Raw genomic sequence first — 25,091 nt, 5'->3', positions numbered from 1 at the left:
ACGCGGGAAGCGCGTCCAGGCCGCGGCCAGCGAGCTAGAAGCGTTTGCAAACTTGTTCCTTGGCGGCGGAGCGCCGGTCTCTGCCCCCCTCCTTCCCTTTGTGTGCGTGTGCATGTGCGTGCGTACGTGTGTTTGCGTGTGCGCGTGTGTGATGTGTGCATATGAAGCGAGAAGTTGAAGTTTCTCCCTCTGGCCTTCCCCAACTCCCCCCCCTCCCCTTCGTCCCGAGCTGGTGGTTGTAAACTTGATTGGCATTGGCTGCGCCCACTGACCCCTGCACGGAGTCCACTGAAGATTTAAGGTGGATCTGCGAGGCTGCAGCTGCAGGCGGAGCCTCGCTCTTAACTTAGTTTTGGAAGAAAAAAAAAAAGCCTAAACCGTGCGCCTGCTGCGTTTTACGAATCCTTCGGTCCACAGGTTCGCGGGTCCCCGCCCAGCCCGCCGCGCTTCCCCCGCCCACCTTCCCCTGCTTCCCCATTGGCTCGCGCCTGCAGTTTGAATTTTTTTTTTTTTTTGGATGCTTGTTTTCTTGTTAAAAAAAAAAAATTACAGTACGGTAGATCATGTGATGAGACTTAGTTGGGGAGTGTGAGGTGGGGTGTTTTAGCTGGTTTGATTGCAGGTAGTAGGGAGTAGGAGGATGGGTGGAGTTTCTGTTCCAAAAGTTGTCTTCCCCCCCCCCCCCCCGGCCCGCCCGCAAGTGCCGTTGACAGAATGCAGGCGGGAAGCTTCAGTTTGGGTAGAGATGTAGCATCAAACATTCACGGATGTCCAGGGAGCACGGGCACACAGGCTGCTGGCCAGAGGTACTAGGAAGGTACAGGCGGGAGCTCGACGAGGACGCACCTTCCCCTGTCTTGGAAAGGTAGATTTGGGGAGGGCGGGAGCGGGTAGGTATCCTAGAAATGAATATTACCCGTCATAGGAATAAACCAACCATATACAAGGTGTGGCTATAGACTCTATATAGAGCAAAAGAGGTGTTATTCCTGGGGTTAGAATGTCAAAATCCATCAGGACAAAGGCAGTCGGTGTCATTTTCTTCCTTTTTAACCTTAAAGGGGGGGGGGGAACTGTCTGTTCCCCTCCCCCCTCCCCACGCCCTTGTGAGGATGAGAAGGGGACATAAAGTCCCCTTTTGATTTCTGGGTCAGGAAACTCATTGGAAAGAGTATGTTAAGATCTAGGAGGATTCAATTAGTAGAACAGGTCTAAAACGAGTGATGACTTTTATTAATTAGGGTCCAACTATGTTTTTCTTTGCAGTGAAGCTTTTAAAACGTCATAATAATTAAACGGTAGTCCCAGATCATTCTTTCTCTTTACCAGGGACATCTCATATGTATACCTTTCTTCGCCTTTGCCTTTTTTTTTTTCTTTCCTTAAAATAATTTCTCCTGATGTCTCCTTCAGTCTGTTTTAGCCAGAAGCCCAGCCTTAGCCTCCATCGGCCCCTGAACCAGTATGCCATGTTCTTAGTTTTTAGCTGTCTAGTTCTGACCTTACCTCTCCCAGCCCACTAAGCTCCGTGACCCCGTCCATAAACCAACATGTTTGAGCTGCTCTCTAGGCTGTACTCGTGGACTCCGTTAGAGGCTCAGTGCTTACCTCTGCCTTTCAGAGGACACATCTGATCAGAATGAGCAGTCCATAAGGAAAACCACATCCCTGTAAGGAGGAAGCTAGTCTCAGAGACAGGTCTTCATCTTGAGTGTGAGCCAAGCAGGGATTTGGATGGTCCCCGGGGCAGGGGTGTCATAGATAAAGATTCAGATAGCACATGACTGTGAAAACGGGCTTGGAAACTTGGGCTTGGCATGGTGGAGCACACCTGTAATCTGAGCGCTTGGGAGGTGGAGGTAGGAGGATCAGGAGTTCAAGGCCTGCTTAGGATACTGAGGAGAGACTTTGCAGTCAGTCTGGGCTGCACATAACCTTCCCTACCTCGAATATACCAACAAGCATACAAACAAAGGAGGTCATAAATAGAACCCCACTGGACATGGTGGTGTACAGCTTTAATCCCAGTACTCGTGAGGCAGAGGCAGATGGATCTCTATGAGTCACAGGTCAAAAATAAATGCAGTACTACTAATAATGGCTCCCCTCTCTCCTTCTCCCTCCCTCCACTTCTTGCTGGTCTTGAACTTGATGTGTCTGACGTAATCTCTTAACCAGATGGGACTATAGGCACGTGTTACTGTATCCACCCTAACTTCTCACACTAAAGTGAAGCCTTATTAGGCTTATTAGAGCCTTTTTAGGCTCTGGAACAGCTAAATAGAAATCTATGGACATCTAGGTCTTGGGGGTGGGGAGGGGGAGGTTAAGTGTTTTCCGTGTGAGCATGACGACCTGGGTTTGGATTCCCAGAACTTATATTAAAAAGCCAGCAATGGCAGTGCACGTTTTGAATCCCAGAGCTGATGAGTAGAGAGAGAAAAAGTAGATTCCTGGGTTCTAGTGGCCAGCCATTCTAGCTAAAAAATGGAGAGCCATAAGAGATGCCAGTGAGGCCCCCCGCCTTCACATGGGTGCACCCCATGCATGACACATGCGTGCACACAAAAGAAATCTACTAGCTAAGGTCTGTAACCTTTAAACAGTACTAGGTGGGAGCCAAATAATTGGGGTATGTACTGCTGACCGTGGTCCCAGACACAGAACAGAGCAGAAAAAGTTCTGCATATTGAAATATCATAGCACTGTGCACTATCCACACATTTGCAGCGTTCCTGGTGCAGACAAGCCAAGGGTGCTGTCAACTGTGTAAGAGTACAGCCATCCAATTATGTACAATACTCGATAATAATAAATTAACTCTAAAAGAGTTCTTTTCTGGTCTCCGATCCTTCAGAGTCATCAAAGGAGACAGCAATTCTATGCATGTCACTGCCCCTAACTTTTACCTTCCGGGGAAGACAGGATACAAGGTAGATGTCGTCGTACTGTTTTTGTTTTCCACTGCCTGGCTAGAAGCCAGAGCCTTGTGCATGGTAGGTGAGCATACTAAAATTGAGTGAATCTTAGGCTAGCCTTGAATATAAGGTGTAACTACACCTACAACTTCAAGTAGTCTTCCTTCTTCTGCCACCCCTACCCCCAGGAGCTTGAATTACAGTTGTACACCACCACACCTGGCTCAGGTAATAATAAGCTAGATCCCACTAGGCTAATACATAGGTTTGGAACTTTGTTTTGAACAGTAACAAAAACTATTTTTTAAACTAAATAACACAGAAGGGATGGGGCTATAGCTCAGTTGGGAGAGTGTTTGCCTAGCATTAACAGGCCCCAGTTGTGATCCCCATCTCTACAAAAACCTGGTGCATGCCTATAATCCCAGTACTCAGAAGGCAAAGGTAGAGGCAGAGGCAGAGGCAGAGGCAGAGGCAGAGGCAGAGGCAGAGGCAGAGGCAGAGGCAGAGGCAGGAGGATCAGAAATTCAAGGTCACCTTCAGCTACACCGAAAACTAAGAGGCCAGACTGTCTTATAGGGGACTATCCCAAAACGAAACAAAACAGCAACCAAACAACAAACAAAAAAATGATCTCACAGATTAAGCCCATAAGGAAAATAATTTAAAAATATTTGTACAATGTGTTTTAAGTTAGATGTTATTACAAGTGTTTTTTTTTTTTTGTTGTTGTTGTTTTGCTTTGTTTTAAAGGCAGGCATAGTTTGCATGCCAGTAATCCTAGCACTAGAAATACTAGGTGAAGCTAAGTGCCATTCTTGGCTACACAGTGAGTGTGAGGGCAGCCTGGGTTACGTAGCAAAAATAAAAAAGTAAAAAAAAAAACAACAACAACAACAACAAAAAAAACCCCAATGTTATATTAAAAAAAAAAACTCAGTATATTGTAGAAGTTAATTTATTATCTAAGAAAAAAATTGTTTAAAATAGATGATGTTTGGCCCAGTTGTCCACTGTAGAAAGTCCACAGTGATGTGTGGCACTGGTCTCCACATATTCCTTTCTGTTACTCATTGATTACCCCAGGGCGACTCGCAGACATGCATGCTCTAGTCTGAGGATGAGTCGTATGCAGCTACACCAGTTTATATCTGCGTTTGTTTGTTTTGAGACAGCTGAGTGACGCTCAGACTTACTATGTAGTTGAGAGGCCTTAAACTTGGTCTTCCTGTCTGCCTCTCGAGTCCTGGCATTACAGGCAGACACGGCCACTCCAGCTTCCGTTTTGTATGTATTCTGCTATGTTTTTATTCTTATTTTATACACTTGGTAAGCTATTTTATGCAATATTTTTACTTTTCTGGGCTTAGATGTTTGGATACACATATCTTATTGTTACAATCACTTAAAGTATCCAATCTAGAAAAAGCTGTTCAGAATGCAGGCTAGGAGCTGCAACCTCCCCTGTCCTGAAGCCTAGCTGTGCAGGGGGGCTCTACCGCCTGCAGTCAGTTTCTCGGTGTTCACATACAACGATAACAACACATTGGTCAGAAGGTGTCCCTGTGATCAGCAACACATGACTGCAAGTCTGATGAAATCAGACTGGATCCCCATGGCTCTCCTGCTCTGTGAGGAGAGAATATTAGGAATAATTAAAGAAACAAACTCCGAAACTCGAACAGGCCACATTTACTAATGCAGTTTAAGGGACGGGAGGGTGGTGGGAAGATGCGAAATCCTCTTTCTAGGGTAGGGTCTCCGGTAGGTGACCTGGACCGATGAAAAAGGGAAGTGTTTTCTAGGACAGGAACATTCACCATGAAAGATATGATAACTCTCATCAATGCCTTTACATTTTCCTCCTGATAAACTTTGGTTACCTTGTATCCTCCCCACATCCCCGGAAGCTAGGAATCCAATCCAGACTCCTGTTCATGCTAGGCAAGTGCTCTGCCACCAAGCCATGTCCCCCAACCTCCACTTTTCATTGTTCCCCCTTTCATCCCTCCCCCAGCTCCCACAATCCTTTAGTCTCCGATGCACCCAGGGCCATATTATTTTTAAGAATGCAGACTATGGCTTCATTTCTGGCAAGACTAATCCTCCGATGAATTCTTTTGCTCTGTTTCTTCCCACTTTCCAGAATTTTCCCAGCTTCTTTTGTCCTCTATGGATTTAAAATTTCTGATTTTTAATTGTCGTTGGCTTTAAAGAAATAACAGGAGTGGCCAGATGTGTGCCACACATGGGAGGTTCTAGCACCATAGAGGCAGAGCCAGGAGGATAAGGAGTTCAAGGTCATCTTCAGCTTTGCAGTGAGTCTGAGGCTAGCCCAGGCTACATGATAGCTACACGTGTTTTGAAAATGAAAGAGAGATAGAGAGAGAGGGAGAAAGAGATGGAGAGAGAGAGAGAGAGTGATGGGGGTGGGTGGGGGGATGCTCAGTATTAATGACAGAATGATTGTCAATTGTCAGCATGCCCAGGGCTCTCTCTGGGTTTGATACCTAGCACTAAATAACAACAATAATATAATAGAATCCTTATCTCATATTTTTCACTGGCATAAATTCTTGAAGAATTAGAAAAACAGTAGCAGAGGGGTGGGTAAAATAGCTGAACAGGTAAAGACACTTGCTGAGCCCAGAGCCAAGTTCAATTTTGAAACCAGGTACAGGTGAAGGGAGAGAACCAACTTCAGAGAGTCGACTTCTGTCTTCCACTTGTGTCATGTCATGCACACACAAATAAATTATTTAAAAATGGAAAGGAAAAATGGAATATAAAAATAGGAAATCATAAGTATAAACAAAGAAGCCTGAAAGAGTTTGTAAGAAGTTGTGAGTTGTGTCACACCTGTGGAATATGTACTTATCAGTGTGTGCATGTGTGCATGTGTGTGCATGCATGGCCAGAGATTGAGGTCAGGTGTCTGCCAGCCAAACTTTCCACCTGTTTTTTTTTTTTTTTTTTTTTTTTTCAGGTGGGGGTTCATACTGACTCTGAAAGTCAGCCAGTCAGCTAGCCGGCTGGCCACTGCACTTCAGAGTGCTGCCTACCTTTGCCTGGAGAGCCCATGTTGACAGTGCTTTTGCAGGAATTCTGGGGGTTGAACTTGGATCCTCTTGCCTATTTTTCAGGGACTTTACCAACTGAGCCATCTGCCAAGCCCCCTGAAAAATTTTAAAAATTAAATCTCAGTGTGAAGAAGGGATTTCTAAGCGTGATAGAAAAACATAAAATTCATAAAATGAAATAACAATAAATTCAATGACATAAGATTAATTTAAAATTTTTTTTCAGTGTACAATGTACCCTAAGCAAAGTAAAAAAAAAAAAAAAAAAAGAAAAGAGAAGGAAAGGAAAAAAGAGACACAGTGGCGATGATTTAACAGTAGTGTGAATAAAAAAATATATTTTTCTAAAGATTTTCAAGTGGATGAGTGGTTTGCAGGCATGAGGAGAGATCATTAGACCTTCTGAAATTGACTTACTGAAGTTTGTAAGCCACCATGTGACCATGTGGGTGCTGGGAGCTGGGAACCAGACCTGGTCCTCTGCAAGAGCAACAAATGCTCTCAACTACTGAGCCATCTCTCCAGCCCCAACACTGTGCATATGTTAAATGCCACTCAATTGTACTCTTAAAACATTTTTAAATGATAAAATTTGTGTTATGTGTATTTAGTCACACATTGAAACTCAAAAAAAAAAAAAAAAGAAAGGAAGAAAGAAAGAAAGAAAGAAAAAGAAAGAAAGAGAGAAAGAAAGAAAGAAAGAAAGAAAAAAGGAAGGAGATGCCTAGGGCTGCAGGCATGACTCAATGGTTAAGAGTTTTTAACTTGCTGCTGTTGCCCAGGACCAGAATTGAGTTCCCAGTACTCAACGTAGGACTTTCACAACCACCTGGAACCCCAGCTCCAGGCCCTCGCCTGGCCTGTTCAGAAATCTCTGTTCACACGTGTACATATCCTCACATAGATACAGGCATGTATACATACTTAAAAAATAAATATTAAAAAAAGAAACTAAATTAAAAAAAAAAAACCCAACAAGCTATTAGCAAACTCCTTCGCTCACGTTCTAGCTAAAGGAATTTCGCACGTTCCTGGCACTCTGCACTGGTAAAGCAGTTTGGTCTCAAGCTCTGAGGTCAGACTGGGTTTGAGTTTCATTTACTTTTTTTGAGATTGGGTTTTAGGTAGCTGAGGACTGCCTCAAACTACTGATCTCTGCCTCAGCCATCTAACGTCAAGCAACCATTTTGCCTTTAAAGTTTCTTTTGTTATTTATACAATAAAGATATTGTTTTCATAAAGGTATTAGAAATATCGAGCAGGGCGTGGTGGCGCACGCCTTTAATCCCAGCACTTGGGAGGCAGAGGCAGGCAGATTTCTGAGTTTGAGAACAGCCTGGTCTACAAAGTGAGTTCCAGGACAGCCAGGGTTACACAGAGAAACCCTGTCTCGAAAAAAAACCAACAAAACAAAACAAAACAAAAAACCAAACCAAAACAAAGAAGTCTGAAAGAGTTCTTTGGCGGAGACAGTAAGTTAGGACACTGAGGTCATCTGGGGAGGCGGAGACAGTAAGGTTAGGACACTGAGGTCATCCGGGGAGGTGGAGACAGTAAGGTTAGGACACTGAGGTCATCCGGGGAGGCGGAGACAGTAAGTTAGGAGACTGAGGTCATCCAGGGAGGAGGAGACAGTAAGGTCAGGAGACCGAGGTCATCCTTGTCTATGTATCCAGATTAGGGCCAGTTTGGACTATGTGAGACCTTGTCTCACCGCCTCCACCCAGTTAACTAGTTAATATATGTGCAGTATATTAGTGCAATATCTGGTTTATAATAAATAATAGCAATCACATATTTATAAATAATAGAAACAGTGTAGCTCTCCAAATGCTATTTTTTTCCCAACCAGTACTATGCTGATGTTGTAAATTAATTTGTTTTTTTGAGTTGGGTCTTGCTATGTAACCTTGGCTAGCCTACGATTCACGATCCTGGCCTTGAACTTGTGGCCTGCTTGTCTCAGCCTCCAGAGTGCTTGGATCACAGGTGTAGGCTATCATGTCTGGCTTTCTGACTAGGTGAGTTTTGTCTCTGTTATTTGTCTCTGTAGTCCACTCTGAACTCAAGGTGATTTGTCTGCCTTAGCCTCCCAAGCTAAGAATTATAGGCATGCACCACCATGCTTGGCTGGAAACAAATGCTTAAAATTGACATTTTGTAAACAGAATTAATATTACCACAAAATGGCTGAAATGGTAAATTTTATGTTTTTTTTTTTTTAAGTAAAATTAAAGTAGGTTTTTTTGTTTTTTTGGCATTTGTTGGATTTAATCCCATCCCTAATGGTTTCTGGAATGGCCCTTATTTTAGGTTTTTTTGTAGTAATTAGTAAGTCACCCACATACAAAGACAATATTGAAATAGAAAAGGGCTGAGACCCATGTATCTAAGTGGTAATTTATTAGCGGATAGTTGCACCTGCCTGTAATCGCAACACTTGGGAGACTGAGGCAAAAGAATGACGAATTTGAGACAACCTTGGCTACATAGTGAGATCCTGGCTCAGACAAATGGGAACAGAAAAAGCACTGGTGTGTGCAGTGTGCTTGTTAGAAACCCTGGACCTCCAGAGGTGGATTTTGTACAGGTCAGCTTCTGTAACGTCAAGTTAGAGGCCGGTAGCCATAAGGCCCTGTCTTGATCCACAGCCACTAAAACAAAATAAAACCAGCCCCCAAAACAAACAAATTCAAAACAAAACAAAAAACCCACAACTAACAAAAAACACATATACACTCATCCATAAAGTTTAGGGAAACTGAGTCAGAACTAACATCACCAGGAAACAAAGATGGCTGCTCTTGAGTTTCACTGTTACTTCCCTCCAAGGCTGAGTGACTTTTCTTCAGTGGTGGCCAAGGAAGCAAAGAGACTGTGCTGTGAGTGTCTCGGAGTCAGTGAGTGTATGATCCCAGCCCTAAGATACCTAAGCCTTAGCTCAGTGGTATCACCTGCTTACTCTAGAAACCCGCAGGTGCCCTGACACAGTACAGCCATCTCACATGCCTGCTTCTGGGTGACACCAGCGGCTGAGTCTCCCGACTCCTCAGCCTATTCTGGATTTTCCTTCTAACTGTATTCCCTTAAAAGTTTCAAGTAGCTTTTTTTTTTTTTTTTTTAAATAAAGGGGTCCCAGACATGTAACTCAGGTGTGGGCCACTGCACTCAACTAAAATGTCACTTATTACTTTTTTTCATGACAACTGTGAAATGTCACAGAAAGAAACTGCTATGCAATTGGTGGTGGTAGGTGATACAACACTTGGGGAAAATGTTAATTTCTTTATATATATATATATATATATATATATACACACACATATATATATATACCACACATATACATACACACATATATATACAACACAGATACTTATATACATACCCTCACACATATATACAATATGTACATACATACATGCATACCACATACATAATAAGTGCCACACATATACAAATCACATATGTAAACATATATACATATGTACACATATATTCTACACACATGTACACATATACATATATACACGCATATATACATTCCACATACATATGTGTACCTATATACACATAAACACACAAATATACATACATACACATATATACTTATATACACATATCATACACATTTTTAAAAATTATTTATTTTATGAGTACACTATAGCTGTCTTCAGACACATCAGAAGAAGGTATCAGATCCCATTACAGATGGTTGTGAGCTACCATGTGGTTGCTGGGAATTGAACTCAGGACCTCTGGAAGAGCAGTCGGTGCTCTTAACCACTGAGCCATCTCTCCAGCCCGTCATACACATTCTTATATACTGTTGGTTTAAAATGTATATTCTTTATTTTGCTATTCCTTTTTGCAAATTTACTTTTGGGGAATGTATTAGGGTTTTACTGCTGTGAACAGACACCATGACCACGGCAAATCTTATACAAAACAACATTTAATTGGGCTGGCTTACAGGTTCAGAGGTTCAGTCCATTATCATCAAGGTGGGAACATGGCAGCATCCAGTCAGGCATGGTGCAGGAGGAGTTGAGAGTTCTATGTCTTCATCCAAAGGCTGCTAGTGGAAGACTGACTTCCAGGAAACTAGGATGAGACTCTTAAGCCCACACCCACAGTGACACACCTATTCCAACCAGGCCACACGTCCAGATGGTTCTCCAGTCCATGGTCCGAGAATATACAAACCATCACATTCCACTCCCTGGCCCTCATAGACTTGTTAAAAAACATGAGTCTATGGGGGCCATACTTAAACATAGCATAATGCAAAATGCATTTAGTTCAACTTTCAAAATCCTCATAGTCTATAGCAGTCTCAATAATGCTAAAAGTCCAAAGTTTAAGGTCTCTTCTGAGATTCATCCAATCACTTAACTGTAATCCCCAAAGCAAGCCAGTAAAGAACATCCCTCCATGGCCTCTGCATCAGCTTCTGCTTCCTGACCTGCTTGAGTTCCAGTCCTGACTTCCTTTGGTGATGGGAATAATCAGTTATGTGTATTTTCTAGAATGGTCTTATATTGTTGTAAGTTTTTATTTTGAAACAAGAAAGTATTTGAACAAAACATTTGATCCTGGGTATGGTGCTTCAAGCTTGTAGTCCCCCTTTTTAGGAGGCAGAGACAGGGGGATAGCCAAGTGTTTGAGGCCAGTCTAAACTTCCCCACAAGACCTGGCTTTTTTTTTTTTTTTTCAAATCATGTGTATATGTTTGTGTCTGTGTGAGAGTGTATGTCACACGTGCATGCCATTAGAGGACCAGAGAGAGTGTCAGATCTCTGGGAGCTGGGGTTTGCAGTGGTTGGGAGTCACTTGATGTGAGTGTGCTAGAGACAAAACTCTGGATCCTCTGTAAGAGCTTAATAAGCTCAGCCACTGAGCCATTTTCTAGCTCCAAGACTCCATTTGATTTTAAGATACAGGACTGGGCTGGTGAGATGGCTCAGTGGTTAAGAGCACCCGACTGCTCTTCCGAAGGTCTGGAGTTCAAATCCCAGCAACCACATGGTGGCTCACAACCATCCATAAAGAGGTCTGACTCCCTCTTCTGGAGTGTCTGAAGACAGCTACAGTGTACTTACATATAATAAATAAATAAATCTTAAAAAAAAAGATACAGGACTGATTAATTGATGGAACTGATGGTATATACAGGAATGATAGATTCCAACAGTCCAGGGAGAGCTGAGGAATAGCTCACTCAGGGAGTGCTTGCCTGGAGATTCAGTCTCCAGCAATGGGAAAACCAAAACCATGAAGCCCACCTTGAGCACTTTGGATTTGTTGGTAGAAGTTGGCCCTGTTATATGGAGGCAAAAAGCAAGAGTAATACTTACAAAATGAAACATTCTTGTGAAAAAATTAGGGCTCATAAATATGCACACAATTATCTAGAAGAGTAGTTCTCAATCTGTGGGTCTCGGCCCCTTTGGCAAACTTCTATCTCCAAAAGTACGTATAGTACGATTCATAACAGTAGCAAAACTGCAGTTATAGAGTAGCAACAAAGATAATTTTATTGCTGGGATCACCACAACAAGACGAACTGTAGTAAGTGGTTGTAACATTAGGAATACTGAGAACCACTGGTCTACAAGGGTACCTAAGAAGTCAATCTCGCCGGGCGTGGTGGCACACGCCTTTAATCCCAGCACTCAGGAGGCAGAGGCAGGCGGATTTCTGAGTTTGAGGCCAGCCTGGTCTACAAAGTGAGTTCCAGGACAGCCAGGGCTATACAGAGAAACCCTGTCTCGAAAAAACCAAAAAAAAAAAAAAAAAAAAAAAAAAAAAAAGAAGTCAATCTCTCTCTCTCCCCCTGTGTCTCTCCCTCTCTCTCTCTCTCTCTCTCTCTCTCTCTCTCTCTCTCACACACACACACACACACACACACACACACACACACACACTTTTGAAGTAGAAGCAATTCTCCTGCCTCAGCCCCAAGTGCTTGGATTATATATAGGCCACTATCATCTGCTCCCAGAACCTTTCCTGCCTTGAGCCTGACCTGGCTCTGCCCAGCTCCTCTTTCTGTTCCTTTCAGCTGCTCAGCTTCTAGCTCTCACCTTGCTTCCTAGTCCTCACTCCCAGGCGAGAGGCTAGGGGGCAGGGGGCTTCTTTCTCCCCCTTCAAAGGCTGAAGGTTCTGTGTGTGTGTGTTTTTTTATTCAGAGCTTTATTGTGCCAGACAGAGGGCAGGACTCCTGCCTGCCCACTCCAAAACTTTTAAATTACTCTGAGACCCCTGATGAGCCCTGTCTTGATCTCCATCGGAGTTTGAAGAGTGCACAGCCAGGAAATCTCCAAGCTTCCTTCGTTCCTTCCTTAAATATGGCCAGCATTATTTACAGTTCCCCTTTACACTGGAGTGAAAAGCATACTGGAATTTATCACTAAACCAATTTGTCCTTCTTAAATGTCTTTACTACATGTTTTCCTGTCCCATTGACTTCTTGTTCTTAATTTCTTGGTGTATACAATGTCTTCATCCTTTGGATTTTTTTGGATTTTTTTCCCCCTGAGGTTCCAGTCTAGGTGGCTCCAGTTTCTCTGAATTGCAATCACCAGATTGCATTTTCAGCATTTCAGCATTTTTTTCTCTTGTTTTCCCCTCTGCTGCAGGAGGCTGATGAATCTCATTCCACCCTCTACACCTCAAGCACGGTCTTTTCACATGACTTTGCCCCTAGACATAGACTTTTTGGCTCTGTCATCTGGGTTCTATAGCTCTGTCTTCTTTTCTTTTCTCTTTATCCCAAGCTTTTCTACTGATGCGCCAACCTCAGGTCTTGCCTGTGCTTCATTGATTTTTCTCTTAATATCTGGAGCTGGGGCATTCTCTGGTCTAGAGAGACTGAGTCTTCTTCTTTGGCTTTAGCATTCATGACGCTGCTAATCTACTCTTCCACGGGATCAATTCTGTCTGACATATCCCCAGGTGTTTCACTTTTCACAGGCTCAGGTGACATGCATGTGTCTTTTGCTGGGAGCAGCCCTCGACTCTTTTAAGTAAGTGCAAGCTTTCCCCCTGTTGCTTCCTGCTTTGGTAACACAGCTCAGCCCCCTGGTTCTCCAGACATTGGCATCTCTTGCAGATTTCCCTTTGAGGAGTAGTGAAGCATTGCTTAAAGTCATACATCTTAAAGGGAAGTCACTGGAACATAGGGAATGGTACCCCACTTGGATTAGTATGGTAGTTGGCAGCAGGAGCATGAGGCAGCAGGTGATATTGCTTTTGTAGTCAGGAACACAGAGAGGGAGATGAATAATGGTGTTCAGCTCACTTTTTCCTTTTTGCTTAATCTGGGACTCAGGTCCTCCATGAAGCTAGTGCCACTCACATTTAAGATTGTGTTGTGTGACAAAACTTTTCCAGGGGAAATGCAGCACACACATCTACTCACCCCACATAGGAAGCTGGTAACAGACCAAAGTACAGATACCACCGAAGTCCAACTTGGTGAGTTTTATTGGGGTCACCTATAGGAATATGGGTGAGGAGTTACTTACAGTAGCAGAAATGACTGAAAGACAGCTGTGTCACTGAAGCCACTACAGGTGACACCTCACAAAGCTGGGAACCTGGAGCTCACCGCATAGCTTGCAGGCAGCTCACTAGGTTGGAGATTGTCCTTTCCAGTTGCCTCATTGGTCGAAACCTCTTCCAGACAGCTCTGTTAGTTTTTGCTTCTTCTAAGTAGCTGGTCGAGTCTCAGAGGATTCCTTGAAGTTTTGCTTGCCTGAGCGTCTTTGTAGTTCAGCTGAGCTTTTCTGAGAGAGAATCTCAGTTTTTATTGCTTATTCTGGCAGGGAGGGGCACAGTGAATTTTGTCAGTTTCAGGGACTTCCTGAAGTTTTTTTTGAGTTGTTTATCTCCCTGCTTAAAGAGCTTCCCAGCTAGATGGAATGTTTCAATCTCGGTAGAAATTGTTACATAACAGGTGGCTCTTCTCATTTCAATGAACTCAATCTTGTAACGATCACAGCTGTGCCCAGAGACAGAGTATCTCTTAGGTGCGCAATTGTTCCTCTTAATAGTCAACTTGGCAGACTCTAGAACCTCCTGGGAGATGGGCCACTGGGCATGCCTCTGGGTAATTATTTTGTATGTTAATTGGTGTGGGAAGACAAGGCACAATTCTCTAGGCAGAAGATCATGGGCCTCGTACGAGTAAAGAAATTGAGCTGAGCACTGGCGCACAAGCCTTCATCCGTTGTCTGTTCCTGACTGTGGGTGAACTGTGGCCAGCAGACTCAGGCTCTTGCCTTTGTGACTTCCCTTCTATGAAGGTTTATAGCTTGGCACTGTGAGCTAAAAATAAACCCATTTCTCCTCCCAGTTGCTTTAGGTAGGGTATTTTATCACAGCAACAGGAAATAAACCATGACAAAGTAATTCTAGATCTTGTCTAATTGACAATGTATATATGTGTGCATGTATATACAAATTCTACCTATCTATCTATCTAGATATCTATCTATCTAGACAAAATCTCTTTCTACATGTCTCTGGCTGTCCAGGAACTCTCTATGTAGACTAAGATAGCCTTGAACTCACAGAGATCCGTTTACCTCTGTCTCCTGAGTATTGAGATTAAAGGCATGCATGATTATTCTCAGATTTATGTATAATTTTTAAGCATTTATTTGTGTGCACAGAGAGGTCAGAGGCCAACTTTCAGGAGTCAGTTCTCTCCTTCGAGTGGGTCCCAGGGTCAAACTCAGGAGCTTGGGCTTGGCGACTAGTGTATTATATCTCTGAGTATCAATGGTTCTCAGATTGACAGCATTAACTATGAAAGTCTCGAATAGTACACACTAGCTTCAAACTGGCCACAAAGCCATGGATGGTCTTGAACTCCGGATCCCTCCTACCTCTACCCCCAAGTTCCTCTACCTCTCCACTACTGGGATTAAAGGAGTGTGCCATCATACCTCAATCTCGGTGATAGATTTTTTTTTTTAAGGTCCCTGGTGTTTGTTAATATATTTTTTGTAGTATTTTATTTATTGCTGACACAGTTTGGCCTGGAGAAGGATTTTAGATTTTTCTTCCTACATCTTTGCTCAGCTAAACACCATTGTTCAAGATCTCGAACCACCAGGGCATAAAACTAAAGTCCGGAGGCCCCTTCCTAGTGTTTGGCCTTTATAATGCTTGCCTAATTCTCTGTAGTAATTACATTCCTGTCCATCTCCTCCAGCAGACTATTATGAGCACAATACACTAGTCATGTCGGAGATAACAGCTTGACCTCAGCGTGGCTGCAAAATGAAGCCACGTTTGGCTTTCCTAAGCCATCAGGTAACATCGTCACATGGTCTTCCTTTTCTAATGAGATCCTAGATGTTCATTGCTCATCCCGCACGAAGGGACTATTGCTTTCCTCCAACTCCTGTGAGTATGTAGTTTGTGGCCACGAATTAGGAACTTAGCTTTCTTGGAAAATAACCTGAGCTGTGTCAGTGGAATGCATTGATGCCAGCAAGGAAATAGGAATCCTGGGACTGTGGCCAGAAGGAACCTATAAGTCATCTTGTCTAAAGTCCCTGCAGGAAATTACAAATTAGAATTCTCTCATCTGTAAATGGAAAGATTGGGCGAGTGACCTTGTGTACCCAATATTCTGTGATCGAGCTCAGGTCAGCCAAGTACAGGGTGGTAACTAAAGACTGGTCGGGTAATGGAAATGTAAAATGATTTTCCCCAGTGCACAGTGCTCTTGAATAAGTCACGGAAGAGCTAGTCTCGCAGGAGGCATTCTCTGGTGTGCCAGCTGCCAAAGATCAAGGAATACGAGTTTGGGGATAATGTTACCAGTAAGATCTCACGTGGTAAGAAGATGGAAGAGGTTCAGTTTTCTGTGGTTTGTTAAGGCATCCTCCAGTTAATGGGGATGGTATTTATGCCTCCCTTACGTGCCTAGGAAACCAAACACATGATACAGTGCTTAATGCTATCAGTGTTAGGTAGAAAAATGGAGAAAAAAAAATCTAAAATGCCCTGAGCATGCTGGAAGTGGGGCAGGAGGATCATAGGTTCAAGGTCAGCCTAGGCTACGTGAGACCTTGTCTCCAAAAAAAAAAAAAAAACCTAAAAAGTGGCTACAGAGATTGCTCAGTGGGTAAAGCAGCTGTCACAGAGCCTGACAACTAGAGCTTAATCCCTGGACCCCACCCACATGGTGGAGGGAGAGCCCTGACTGCTTCAAACTGCCCTCTGACATCCACATGCTTGGCTGTAGCATGTGTGTGCACTCACATGTGCCCATACCAAATAAATAAGTAAATGAGTATGGAATACATATTTTTATATGTTACGTACATATGTGTTTGTTTGTATGTGTGTATGCATATATATTATGTGTGTTTCTATATGTATGCATGCATATTATTAAATATGTGCATGCATATTATGTACTATGTGTGTGTGTTTCTAAGAGGCTGAAACTGGCTGTCTCCCTCAATCTCTCTCACACATTTTTTGTTGTTGTTGTTGTTTTGTTTTGTTTTTTTTTAGACAGGGTTTCTCTGGATAGCCCTGGCTGTCCTGGAACTCACTCTGTAGACCAGGCTGTCCTCGAACTCAGAAATCCACCTGACTCTGCCTCCCAAGTGTGGGGATTAAAGGCGTGCGGCACCAATGCCCGGCTTCTCTCACACATTTTTTTGAGACAGTCTTCTACTGAACCTGGCACTCCTTAGCACAGGAACACCTTGAATTTTTCCTCAAAAGATTTATTTATATTTTTATGTGGCTGAGTGTTTTGGCCACTGTTTGTACATGCACCATATGTGTGCAGTGTCCCTGGGGACCAGAAAAGGCCATCAGATTCCTTTGGAGCTGGAGTGACCCAGGGTTGCCATGTGGGTGCTGGGACCTGGGTCCAAACCCCCAACCCCCAGCAGGATTTCTCTGTGTAGCCTTGGCTGTCCTGGAACTCACTCTGTAGACCAGGCAAATCTCTAAGTTGGAGATCCACCTGCCTTTGCCTTCTGAGTACTTGGATCAAAGGTATGTGCCACCCAGCTCAAAGCCTCTTTTTAAAAAAAATATTAATTTTTATTTTTTTTAGAAGACATTTTCTTTTTTTTTCCTTGTTGTCTTCCTCCTCCTCCTTTTCTAATATTTATTTATTTTATGTGAGTCCACCGTAGTTGTCTTCAGACACACCAGAAAGATCAGATCCCATTACAGATGGCCTGTGAATCACCATGTGGGAATTGAACTCAGGATCTCTGAAAGAGCAGTCAGTGCTCTTAACTGCTGAGCCATCTCTCCAGCCCTTATTTTTATTTTTAAAACTACATATGTATGTTTGCTTGTATGCACATTGTTCCTTCAGAGGCCAGAAGCGTCTGTCAGGACCCCCTGGGGACAGAGTTATAGGTGGCATGAGCTGCCTGATGTGGGTGCTGGGTCCTTTGAAAAGCAGTATGTGTTCTTAATTACTGAACAGCCTGGTCTACAGAGTGAGTTCCAGGGCAGCCAGGGCTCTCCAGGTCCCAAACCTAATCCTCTGCCTCCACCCCCCAAGCACTGAGAGAGACATAGGCTTCTGCCACCACGCATCCACCCAGCCTTTCCCCGGGATGCTGCTTAGCACACACAGAACACGACTATTAAAGGAAAAGCTTCACTAAGTGAAACAGATGTAGGACGACATACTTGAGCCATCAGACCACACAGTGGTCATAGTAACAGGATTTAGGTATTTGAAGAGTGAGATCCCAGCAAGAGCCAGGCATATGAGGCCAGAGGCTGGGAATGCAGCCCAGAGGTAGGGGGCTTGCTTAGCACAGAGCCTGCGTTCTTTCCCCAGCACTGAAGGGAGCGAGAATTGAAGGCCAGTTTGGATTGCAGAGACTCTGTCTAGAGTCTGCCTGCTGAATCAGAGGCCTCAGGAGGTCGACCTCATCAAGGCTACTTCTCCACCCAGTTACTGGTTTTAGCGGGAGTTCCCTTCTTATTGTCATAATGAGTGGCTGCTTGTGCTATTTTTGGGCCAGTTGGTGTTTTGCTATTTGACTGTATAAGCTAATAGCCCATGGATGAAAAGAGACTCATTTTCTTTAAAGAACCAGCATAAAAAAACTTCATTAAGTGTGTGTGTGCACTTGAACGTGTGCCAAGGCAAATGTGTGAAGGTCAGAAAATAACTTGGAGAATCAATTCTCTCCCACTGTATGCGTTCTGGGGCTTGAACTCAGGTCGTCAGGCTTGGCAGCAAACATGTTACCTTCCGAGGATCCTCTAGACTCTCAGCGGCTTGTTTTGTTTTCTTATTTCTGTGGGTTTTTTAAAAATATATTTTATTTTATGTGTTTGAGTGTTTGCCTACATGTATGTTATGGGCACCTTTTGCACGTGGAGATAAGAAGGGGATGTGGGAGCTGGGCGTGGTGGCGCACGCCTTTAATCCCAGCACTCCGGAGGCAGAGGCAGGCGGATTTCTGAGTTCGAGGCCAACCTGGTCTACAAAGTGAGTTCCAGGGCTATACAGAGAAACCCTGTCTCGAAAAACCAAAAAAAAAAAAAAAAAAAAAAAAAGAAGGGGATGTGGGACACCCTGGAACTGGAGTTGTGTGTAGTTGTGAGCTACCCCACAAGGAGGAATCAAAGTCAGGTCCTCTTCGAGAGCACCAAGCGCTCAGAACCACCGAGCCATCTCTCTAGCCCTTATTTCTGTTTTCTGTTTGTCGTTTGTTTTTGTTTTTTTGAGATAAAGTCTAATGTAGCTCAGGTTAGTTTTAAATTACCTAGGAAGTGGAGGCTGGCCTTGAAATCTTAACTTCCGGTTTCGACCTCCAAACAGCTAGTATCATAGGTGTGTGCCATTCACACCACCCACGGCTCATTTTTTTTGTCTCTCTCTCTCTCTCTCTCTCTCTCTTTTTTTTTTTTTCCTTCTTGTTTTAAAGTTATTGACCATTATTATTAGCTTCGGGGCAAGGGCTCACTAGTTACCCAGGCTAGCCTTCAGCTTTGCCCTCTTGTTTCGGCTTTCTCCCAAGTGCTGTGATACAAGAATTTGCTACCGCCTCCTGCTACTCATTAGTTTGGCTTTTGAAGAAGCTTCGGGTGGGGCGGGGCGCGGTGGGGGGCGGGGCGGGGATGGGGAATAATAAAAAAAAACCGAGCAACCCAGGGATTTTGTTGTTGTTGACTTGTTATTTTGGAACTTGAAGATTAGCAAAGAGAGCCCTCTGCTGGCCAAAGTGGCACAGTGACCAAAGTTGATCCGAGGCTAGGCCGAAAGTTGCCGCGGGCCAGATCAGCTGTCTTTGGATTTTTCAGTTAACAACTTAATATTTTTCTGTTCATTTCTTCAGCTGTCAACCCAGGTTTGTTTGGAGCTCGTGAATGTGATCTCTGATCCCCAACTCAGTCCCGCTCTCACCTCCACCATTCATGTGTAGTTGAAGATGACTCTGAACTTCCAGTCTTTCTGCCTCCACCTCCAAGTGTGGTTCCACCAGGTGAGCCCCCCCTCCCCCACGCCCGCGCCAGTTTTCTGTAGTGCGAGGGAGGCAGCGTTTTGTGCATGCTAGACAAGCACTCTACTGACGGGGCTACATCCTAGTCTCCCACTGCCCAGTCTTCCATGTTTAGGAAAAGAGGTTCTTGTTGGGTGTGGTAGCTCACGTCTGTAATTCCAGGCACTTGGAAGACTGATGTGGAAGATTGAATGGATCTTGGGCTACAGAATAAGACACCACCCCCCACTCCCACCCTGGGAATGTCGGAAAACAAACTCCAAAAAAAAGAGCTGGGCATGGTGGCAGTGCACATACTTAATCCTAGCAGTTAGGAGGTGGAAACTGTCGTCTATCCTCTCAAAAAAGTAAAAAGAGGAGCGGGAGACAGAGAAAGAGAAAAGTTAAAAGTCTTACCTTTTATACTTCTTGAAACTAAAAACTGTGGGCCCAGCCTTGAAGTAACTCCTACATCTTATCACCTGTTTCCATTTTCTGCTGCCCCTCCCCACACTGTCCTGCCTTCCCCCCCACACACACATTGCCCTCTCCCCACTCTGTCCTGCCTCCCTCCTCTGCTCTGCCTCCCACCCACCCACACGCGCACCCCGCCTCCCCTTTCCAAGCAAGACAAAATAAAACCAATCTTCACTCAAAAGAATGGTGGGATGGAAAGCTAGCCGGAGGGAAGTGGCCACTTATCTCTTGCAGATCCCCAGCTGAATGCCAGCGCTGGGGCCCAGTCTGCCTTACACCTGAGAAACGCTGAGCTCTCTTCTCATGTCCCTGGCTGAGTTGTGGACCGTGGGAAAGAGGGCGCACAATGGGGGAGTGCTGGCTGCTTATCTAGAGGAGAAAGGGGCTGTCTCCTGGGGACCTTCCATGGAGCCTTGGCAACAATGCGTTTCTCTTGTGTGATCGCACTGAGAACTTCCTGCCCGTTGTGGGTCCCCCCCCCCCCCGAAACAAAAATCTTATGTAGACCAGGCTGGCCTCTCAATCCTACTGCTTCTAAAGAATATAGGCATGTGCTACCTCGCACTCCCAACTGTGTGTAATCATTATTAATTTTGAGACAGGGCCTTACTATGTAGCCCTGACTGTCTTGAAACTTGCTATGTAGACCAAGCTGTCCTTGAACTCACAGAGATCCACTTGCCTCTGTACCCTAGTGTTGGGATTAAAGGCGTGCACCACTATGCCTGGTTCTCTATACAATCTTAGCTAAGTAAAAGGCCTGCATAAAATAACAGTTATGTTTGTATTCCATATTTTATTATATTGTTACTGTAGGATATGATACTTTCTAACCATGAGAAGGTCTCTCTCTCTCTCTCTCTCTCTCTCTCTCTCTCTCTCTCTCTCTCTCTCCCTCCCTCCCTCCCTTTGTGGAGGCTAAAGTTAGATATCAGTCAGGCATCTTCCTATATTGTTCACACTTGTATTTTTAAACCATGGCCTCCCACGCTGGAGTTCCCTAACTGTCTGGAAAGATTGGTCAGAGAGTCCCTTGGATCCTCCGGCTCTTAGCACTGGGATGACAGGTATGCTCCACCATGCACCTTTTTGAGGTGTAGGGCGGCAAGCCAGGGCTTCGTGAACCCTGGGCAAGCACTCTGCCAGCTAAGCTGTATCCCCTGCCCTGAAGCGGCACTGTCTGAGATACCTGGACCATCACTGCTCTGTCTGTAGAGATGGCCTTCACTTGTACTTCTTCCTCCCCTTCAAAGGTTGTGCAACATCCCTCTAGGAGCCTGTTAATGCTTGCATGCCACACATAAGCACCTGGATCCATTAGCCAGCCACCTGGCAGCTTCTGGGCCAACCTAGGTTTCTCCTTCCTCTAAAACTGTCTTTTAAGCTGGGTTATGGCTTATATGCCCACAATCCCTATACTTGGGAGGTGGAGGCAGGAGGATCAGAAGTTCAAGGTCAGTGGGGGCCACTTGAGATCCTATTTCAAAAATAAAATAGAGTTCAGAAAATGTCTCAGTGGGTAAGATACTTGTCCCATAAGTGTGAGCACCTGAATTTGGATTCTCAGGACTCAAGTAAAAAGCTGGGCTTCCACGGCAAGTGCCTGTAGTTCCCAGGCAGAAACAAACAGGTCTCTAGAGTTCTCTGGCCTGCCAGCCTAGCAGAATTGGTGAGCTCCAGGTTCAGAGAGATGGAGGGCTGGCTGGGATGGCTCAGTCATAAAGATGTTTGCTGAGTAAGCTTGAGTTCAACCCTGGGAACCCATGGAAATGTGGAAAGAGAGAACACACTCTACAGAGTTCTCCTTCGACCTCTACAGGAGTGCTGGAGCACCTTCACATGTCATGCACCCAGAATAGTAAGAAATACAATTTAAAAATATATACCAAAAATAAAGGTGGTCGAGGAAGAGTCCACAACACACACACACACACACACACACACACACACACACACACACACAAGTAAAGTTTTGTGGGTTTACCTTAAGTGTGAACATATCAAAAGCCGTTTGGTTTTCAAGATGAATGCCAGAGGCTTTGGGTCGAAGCTGAAGGAGAATATTCCAGTTAGGGAGTTCTCAGTGAGTGGGCCTTTTGAGAGTCACAATCTTCTCCAAAAAAGGTATTTCTTGTGTGAAAAATGAACGTTTGCCCAGTCACCCTCTTGAATTATAAAAAAAAAATTTTTTTTTTTTCAGTTCAACCAGAACAAGATGACCTTTGGTACACTGAGAAACACCCAGGGTCTATTTGCTCCCTCAAAGTTACAGGTAGAGTTCAAGGCAGTGCGGCAGGTTCTGCGTCGTCGTCTTTCATTTCTTCCGAGCTGAAACCTCTCACTGGATATTTTGAGGGAAAACGGTGAGACCATTGGATTTGAGGATATTCTTAACGCTCCATCACACTGATGGGCGAGCCATACTTGATGGCAGAATATAAGCTGGGCTTGCTGTAACATCGAGTGTCGGCAGGAGGGACAGAGTACTTTTTGTAGTTGCTTCTGCTACAGTCTGGTGTACACAGCATGAAAGCGCTTAGAAGGAAACTAAAGCTGCTTCTTACTGTTCTTGTCCCTGCTTCCTTGGTGTAATATAGTACATTTTACTGGAGGCATAGTCTCTTTCTTTCTTTCTTTCTTTCTTTCTTTCTTTCTTTCTTTCTTTCTTTCTTCCTTTCTTTCTTAGGTGTAGTCTCTTAGTCCAATGGGTGAAATATTTAATTCCAGGAATTTCATATACTATAGTGAGCTAACTATGTAGATCTTTTATCTCATTCTTATTACTCCCCCAAGCTCCCTTCCCTGACTCTTGCTGGGGACCAGACTCTGGGTCTTGCACGTCCTAGAGAAGTGCTCAGTACCAGTCACCTATACACCCAGCTCCTAACTATACAGTTCTAAAAGACAATGTGCCCTTGTAAGAGTTTCAAACTACACCCTATAGTTTCCAGTCTTGGTATACTGTTTGTTTGCCATCTATCTATCTATCTATCTATCTATCTATCTATCTATCTATCTATCTATCTATCTATCTTATTTATTAGCAGGGTCTTATACTGTCTGTTGGCTTGCTTATTTATTTATTTATTTATTTATTTATTTATGAGCAGGTTCTCATTCAGCCCAGGCTGGCCTTTAACTCACCATGTAGCCCAGGCTGGCCTTTAACTCACCATGTAGCCCAGGCTGGCCTTTAACTCACTATGTAGCCAAGGATGACCCTGACCTTGATCATCTTGTTTCCACCCCTAAAGTGTTAGGGCAACAGGTGTGTGCAACACTCCCTGTTTTGTTGTTGGTCGCTCTGAGACAGGGTCTTGCTGTGTAGCTTAGGGTGCCCTGGGATTCTGTCTGCATACTGGCAGCTTGAAAGCATGCTCTTTCTATATCCTCTTGAGAATGCTGGGATTACAGACTTAGGGTACCATGCTGGGCTACACTGTTGATGTTTATAGTGAAGGTTTGTGCATGGTAAATTGTCTCCCTCTGCTGCTGCCACAAAATGTCTTGGGACAGGTGAGATGGCTCTGTAAATAAAGGACGGCCTGGGTTCAGTTCTTAGGACCTACATCCTACATGGTGGTGGAAGGGAGAACTGAGTCCTGCAGGTTTTCCTCTGATCTACACAAATACAGACACACAGACACACACAGACACCCCCCCCCACCACCACCATGGCTTGTATGCATGCAGCCAAACACATATCCGAATAATTAAATGAAGTTAATTTTTGTTTTGTATTGTTCTTGCATTTGTGCTTTCTTAGGAGGCTGCTCACAGTGCTGCTGGACTCTTTAAGCCCTGAGGTCATGTGAAAAGAAGTTTGCCCTGTGTCCTTCTGTCTCCTGTTGGCTGTCCACAAGATGGAGAAGGCGGAAGCAACCTGAGGCGTCCTCTTTGTCTGTAAAGATAGAGAGTCCATTGTGGAAGGGGGAGATACAGGAACTATATAGGCGAGGCCCTACCGGCCTGCATCTCTTATCTCCAGAATTCTTTTACAGAAAAGAAAAAAAATAAACTTTTATCTGGCTTAAGCCACTACTGTTTCTGGGCTCTGTTACTAGCTGCCAAATGCAAAATTTTAACTGATAGAAAAGTCCTTGACGGAGTTTGAGCTGGTGAATGGATGCTGCCTGTTTGGTGGCTCTGCAGTGGTGGATCTGTGGGAGTGGAGCGTCCTGGAGGGTACCAGGAGATAAAGATGGCTTGGCAGATGGGGGCAGACAGTGAGAATCCACCTCACAAGGTGTCACGGACTTTCTTTTCCCCCAGGACACCTGTGCTGAAGTACTGTTATACAGTGGCTCTTTAAACGGCTATTGATGGAGTAATTTGAAGTCTGCTCCTGTCAGCTGGCCTCAAAGCTGGGCTATTTAGAAGATGGGGACTCTTTGTGCCTTAAAAAAAGCAGCAGGTAAAGAATGGAGCGGGCAGGGGTATCGGCATTACAGGGAAGGCAAGTGACTCCCTGCAGGCGTCTCCAAGGAAAGGGCTTTTTGTTACACGTGATTGTCTAATGAAAATACATCGACGTCTAATGAAGATATCCTTTACTGAGTAGCAACTGTAAGTAATGTCCCAAATGTACACACTTCTGTAGCTTACAGCATGAATTTATACACTACATATTTCTAATTTATTTATTTTCATAATAACTTCATCATCGTAAGGTTAGGCAAGACGTTAGAAGGACATTTACTGTTTATATGGATTATAAAAATATGACCAGACTCCGGTTCTAGCTCATTCTGTAATCCAAGGACTTGTGAGCCAGAGGTAGAAAGACAGTTGTGAGTTTAAGGTCAGGTGACTGTGGGTGACATAGTTCAGGGACCAGGGGGCTGCAGGGTTAGACCTTCCTCTCAAAAAAAAAAAAAAAAAAAAAAAAAAAACCACCATAAAAAAGTTCAGTTCCACAGCACAACTACTAAAGCAACATAAAAGAGAGTAGCTTGGCCCTGGGTGACGAAGGATTTTACCATCTTTTTCTATTGTGTAAGAAACTATAAGTCCAGGGCCAGGGAGACAGCTCATCAGGCAAAACTGCTTGCTACAAACCTGACAGCCTGGGTGTGATCCCTGGAACTGACCCCCGAAGAGTGTCCTCTGCCTTCCTCACT

General features: G+C 44.2%; 1 long non-coding RNA gene and 1 pseudogene across 1 annotated transcript; both read left to right on the top strand.

Moving 5' to 3' along the window:
• Window positions 1-729: 729 nt before the first annotated feature.
• On the top strand, window positions 730-23,995 carry LOC147003776 (uncharacterized). Its single transcript, XR_015047488.1, has 3 exons — window positions 730-865; window positions 19,351-19,497; window positions 23,738-23,995. It is a non-coding gene; the product is annotated as an uncharacterized LOC147003776 (long non-coding RNA).
• On the top strand, window positions 21,995-22,428 carry LOC110296980 (proteasome maturation protein pseudogene; annotated as a pseudogene).
• Window positions 23,996-25,091: the final 1,096 nt, after the last annotated feature.

The sequence above is a fragment of the Mus caroli genome, unplaced genomic scaffold (assembly GCF_978045245.1).
Source record: "Mus caroli unplaced genomic scaffold, Mus_caroli_1 scaffold_7, whole genome shotgun sequence".
NCBI classification, from domain to species: domain Eukaryota; kingdom Metazoa; phylum Chordata; class Mammalia; order Rodentia; family Muridae; genus Mus; species Mus caroli.
The sequence above is the reverse complement of the archived record's forward strand: the minus strand, read 5'-3'. Positions and strand labels throughout refer to the sequence as shown.